Here is a 6,000-nt window from a genome sequence, read left to right on the forward strand (position 1 = left end):
TTAACACATTTCCCAATTTCTGTATCCCCTTTAAGTGCCACTGTTGAAAAGTCTTATTATTGGTCCCCGGAGTAAAATCAGGGTTACCCAGAAGGGGAAGAAAAGGGGAAATTACAACAATGCGTTCCACAAGTTTACATAATTCTGCCAGACAGTTCTCATATAAGACCAAACTACATGGTACGATGGGTAACAGGAAGCTGAGAGGGCTTAGGATTGAAAGATAGAGACAGGTTACATTGGAAACAAAACCACCTCCCCAGCAAGGAGGGAGGAGCAAACTGGGTCCACAAGTACCAACCCCTAAGCTGTCAGAGCCCAGAGGCAGGATATAAGTACATAAATCTATTAAACCAAACCCTCCCTTTTCCCTGGGTAAAGTGACGAGCGTGGAATGAGAACCTGGGCTTTCCCCCCCCCCCCCCCCCCCCCACAAAATTCCAAAGTACTTTATTCAGATCCTTTTTATGGAACCAAATAGGTAAAAAATTGGAAAAGATATACCCATCTAGGGACAACCAGCATGTTGTGGAGGAAGATTTGCCCTGCCAGGGCTAAAGGAAGAGCCCCCAACAAGTACAAGCAATCCAAAGACTTCCCACAGACTGTAGGGTTACCATATGGCTCCAGAAAAAGGAGGACACCTTGATCCAGTCCAGGTTTTACTTCCATTGAAAGCAATGGAAGTAAAACCCAGACTGGCTCAATCTGTCCTCCTTTTTCTGGAGCCATATGGTAACCCTACCACGAAGGGATATTAGATTCATACAGATGACATAAGTCAGCAGGAATGAAAGCTCCTAAGTATTTTACCATACCCTGAGCTTTCTTCAAAGAAAAAGAAACCCAATGGTCTGACATCCAAATCACAAGTGGCATGGCTTTTGACTTGTATACATTAAGCTTGAGACCAGATAATGTGCCAAAAAGTTAGAAAACATGTAGGATTTCAGCCAAGGTATGTTCGGGATGGGTGTTGTGCACCCAGAAGAGGTGCATATAGTCACTCTCCTGAGGATGAAGAACTCTCCAGGTATCAATCAAATCAAGGTTCTTAAGCCAAATTTTTAAGCCATTATGAGACCTGGGGCCAGCCTTTTCACAAACTTGCAATGTATCCATCTGAGGGTCCACAATGGAATTAAAGCCCCACAGGAAAATCTTTATGATGATGTGGGGCACTGAAGGTACTCAACAAAGTAGCCAGTAGGGATCAAAAATAAACTTTAGAGGCCTCATTAGGAGCATAGATAGAAGCCACTAGAACTGGCACGGAATAGAGTACTCTCTAAAATAACATATCTACCCTCCACATCCCGAGAGGTGCCCTAGAAACCTGGAAAGGAACTTTTGTGGGCTAATAATAGACACCCCTGTCTTCTATTTTGGAGAAGATGCATAAAAACATTGATCCACCCAAGCAGACTTCAATTTTTGATGTTCAATATCAGACAGTTAGTTTTCCTGCAACCCCAAATTGCCCACACCGCAGTCTAGCCAAAGTCTGCAGTATCTTGGTGTGTTTAATAGGAGAGTTTATGTGAGAAATATTCCAGGATATCAGTTTCACTGTAGAATTAGACATTCAGGTACCCAAAGGACATCCAGAAGACAGAAAAAACAAACAAACAAACTGTATCCACCTATCAGGGTGCCCAGCCCTTACCCCCACAAGCCTATTCAAAACCAACCATAAATCCACACAGGAACCTTCTGCCATACCTGATCTATACCCTCAACCTGAACATCCAACCAAACCTCTGCAACTCCCCCCCCCCCCCCCACCCATCACTCACAGAAGTAAACCCTACCATTCACACATTTATTATTTATTAGGATTTATTACTGCCTTTTTGAAGGAATATCACATCAAGACAGCGAACAGTAAGAACAGTGGTGTTTCCTTGGTCTGCTGCCACCCAGGGCAGATCGCCACTGCACACCCTCCCCAGGTGCAGTGTCTCCCTCCCCCCCCCCCCCCGGGTGCATCATCATCATCCCCCCCCCCCCCCCCCCCCCGTATTGCTCTTACATCCTGGGGTGCTGGGAAGAGCCACATGACTGGTGTGTGACTATCAATTTGTTCAAATATACACATCTACTGAACTATTTTATTAACTGTCTGAAGATTATCAGCCTACCCTGAGTAACATTAACAATAAGAAGTGTGAGCAGGAGAAATAGATGTCCCTGTAAGTAGGTTTATTATATTATTTATTTGTTTGTTTGTTGCATTTTGATCCCACATTTTCCCACCTATTTGCAGGCTCAAGTGGCTTACAATATTCCGCCCTGGTTATTGCCTAAGCAGAGTAAAGATACAATTAATAATAATTAATAGTTGGTGTTTGAATTGACTCTTGTTTTCAATATTTCTGTGCTTCATTAACAAAGGTTCCAATTTTAAGTTACTTCATGGAGTGGTCTGGATTGCCTGGCCCTTCAGCCTTAAGGTTGACCCTGGTCCCACCAAGTAAATAACTCAAGTATTTATTTATTTTTACCTTTTCATATACAACTGAAGACAGCAATCAAGAAGGAAATGTTAATGGTTTTTATTGTGGGTCAGGAAGAGAGAAGATGGAATTTAAAAGGAAGCAGACAGAGAGGAGTCTATGGAGGGAGGGAAGGGTGAGTAATTAGCATAGCAGTAAAAGATTCAGTGTCTGTGCTGAGAGAGAAAAAAGGTAAAATGAGAAACAATAGTGACCAGCAAATAGGACAGTGAAGAAGGTGTCATATTGTATAAGACATAGCAGGCACCAATGTTTCAGCACGATTGTGGAGTGGGGTACCAAACACAATACAAATTACTCTTCCATGGCACAGTGAAGGAGCTTGCTCAATATTGGGGAGAAGGGAGATCAGTACCCACTGACAAGCTGGCTTCTGTGATAAAAGGTAAAAAGCTTAAACTTGTACCTTTACCAATGTAAGGGGAAGTGACCTGGTCTTAGGGTGGTCCATCACTGGATTAGCACCCAAGAGCCCTCACAGAATATATTTATTTCTTCCCAGTCCTCTTCTTAATCACTCAAATCATGCACAGGGAACAGGTTCTCTATGTGGTAGTTGGGGGTTCTCTTCAAAGCCTGACACAGAACTTCCTCCAAGACATAGAGACTGAGGTGAGTTGCTCTAATTCTCTTTACTAAACCCAAGTGCAGAAACCGCCTTATTTTCGAAAGAGAAAGACGCCCATATTTTGACCCAAATCGGGAGTTGGGCGTCTTTCTCCCGTGGGTGCCCAAATCAGTATAATCGAACGCCCATTTTGGGCGTCTTCAACTGCAATCTGTTGCAGAAACGGCCAAAGTTGACGGGGTCGTGTCGGAGGTGTGGTGAAGGCGTGACTGGGGCGTGTTTATTGGCCGAGGAGAGGTGGGCGTCCTCGGCCGATAATTGAAAAAAGAAAGGTGTCTTTAGCGCGAATTTGGGTCACTTTTTTTGGCCCCTTTTTTTCACGAACAAGTCCCAAAAAAGTGCCCTAAATGACCAGATGACCACCGGAGGGAATCGGGGATGACCACCCCTGACTCCCCCAGTGGTCACTAACCCCCCTCCCACCAAAAAAAACAACTTTAAACTTTTTTTTTCCAGCCTGTATGCCAGCCTCAAATGTCATACCCAGCTCCATCACAGCAGTATGCATGTCCCTGAGCAGTTTTTAGTTGGTGCATGCACTTCAGGCAGGCAGACCCAGGCCCCCCCCCCCCCCCCCCGTTACACTTGTGGTGGTAAATGGGAGCCTTCCAAACCACCCCCAAAACCCACTGTACCCATATCTAGGTGCCCCCCTTCAGCCATAGTGCTATGGTAATGGTGTAGAGTTGTGGGCAGTGGGTTTTGGGGGGATTTGGGGGCTCAGCACCCAAGGGAGGGAGCTATGACTTCAGAGGTAGTTAATTTTTTTTTTATTGTTACAAGTGCCCCCTAGGGTGCCCGGCTGGTGTCCTTGCATGTGAGGGGGACCAGTGCAGTACGAATCCTGGCCCCTCCCATGACCCAATGCCTTGGATTTGTTGTTTTTGAGCTGGACACCTTCAGTTTCCATTATCGCTGAAAAACGATACCGCCCAGCTCAAATCCGCACAAATCCGATGCATTTGGCTGGCACAAACCGTATTATCGGAAAAAGGATGGACGCCCATTTTTTTCGACAATACGGTTTGTCCCGCCCCTTCACATACCCGTTCTCGGAGATAGACGCCCATGGAGATGGGAGTTTGCGTTCGATTATGCCCCTCTAAGTGTCTTTCAATCCTGAGATTTTACAGCATTGGGTAAGTTCCATGCTTTCCCTATATCTGTGACTGTGATCCCTTAGTTATAATCAGTAAATAGGATAATTGGTTTTCTGGGATATGGGGAAACTGCTCTATCCAGTGTATAGTCTTTTATAGTAAGAGGTCTTTCTGGGTCTTGAGTTAACCACACACAATCTCTCCTTCCTGGGATTCGCTTCCACACACAGATGCTTCCAGTCAGGAAATAATCTCTTACACAGTACCTCCTTTTTAGTCTAGCTGAGAATTGAACTCAGTTGTGGTCCCGTTGAATTGGGGGCCAGTATGCTGCCCCACTCCTAAATTAAGACTACCAGCTGGATCCAGATTCGCAGGACAGGGTTGATCCAGGCCTGGATTTACCCTGTTGCATACAGGGACTTGTAGTTCCTAAGAAAATCAAGGCTACAAGTCTCAGCACGTACTGTTGTAAATCCAGGACTGCATCAACCCAAATCTGGATCCAGATGGCATCCTTATCCTAAATCAAACAGCAGGCAAAGGGATGGGTAAAAACCCCCAACTTGTCACATTCACGTCACACTACACACAGAGTTTAGGGAGTCTTCACATGAAACAAAACAAACAAAAAGATCTGAGCGCTAACATACACTCTGGACTCGGATTCACCCGACAGGGTTGATCCAGACATGGGTTTACACTTCATGAGTTTAATTACATTTTGAGTGAAGAAATATTTTCTCCTATTCATTTTAAATGCACTACTTTGTAGCTTCATTTTGTGTCCCCTAGTCCTAGTATTTTTGGAAAGAGTAAACAAGCAATTCACATCTACCCGTGCCACTCCACTCATTATTTCATAGACCTCTATCATATCTCCCTTCAGCCGTCTTTCTCCAAGCTGAAGAGCCCTGGCTGCTTTAGCCTATCTATCCTCATAGGGAAGTCATCCCATCCCCTTTATCTTTTTCGTCACCCTTCTCTATACTTTTTCTAATTCCACTATATCTTTTTTTGAGATGCGGTGACCAGAACTGAACACAATATTCGAGGTGCGGTCGCACCATGGAGAGATACAAAGGCATTATAATGTCCTCATTTTTGTTTTCCATTCCTTTCCTAATAATACCTAACATTCTGTTTGCTTTCTTAGCCGCTGCCGCACATTGAGCAGAGGGTTTCAACGTATCATCAATGATGACGCCTAGATCCCTTTCCTGGCCAGTGACTCTTTTAGTGTGGAACCTTGCATTATGTAACTATAATTCGGGTTCCTCTTTCCCACATGCATCACTTTGCACTTGCTCACGTTAAACGTCATCTGCCATTTAGACGCCCAGTCTCCCAGTCTTGTAAGGTCCTCTTGTAATTTTTCCACAATCCTCTTGAGATTTAACAACTTTGAATAACTTTGTGTCGTCAGCAAATTCAATTACTTCACTAGGTACTCCCATCTCTAGATCATTAATAAATATGTTTGAGTTCAATTCCCACTGCAACTCCTTGTGACCTTGGGCAAGTCTCTTAACCCTCCATTACCCCAGATATTTAAAAAAAAACTGTGAGCCCTCTAGGTACAGAGAAAGTACCCTGCATATATTGTGTTTAGCGCTGCGTACGTCTAGTAGTGCTATAGAAATGATTATTAGTAGTAGTAGTGATATAACTGACTAGTAACTAGCCGCTAAGTGCAAATATTCAGCAGGTCATGGCTGGCCATGTCCTGCTGAAAATTCACAGCCGGTTATTTTAT

Source organism: Microcaecilia unicolor, chromosome 2 (genome assembly GCF_901765095.1).
Source record: "Microcaecilia unicolor chromosome 2, aMicUni1.1, whole genome shotgun sequence".
Taxonomy (NCBI): domain Eukaryota; kingdom Metazoa; phylum Chordata; class Amphibia; order Gymnophiona; family Siphonopidae; genus Microcaecilia; species Microcaecilia unicolor.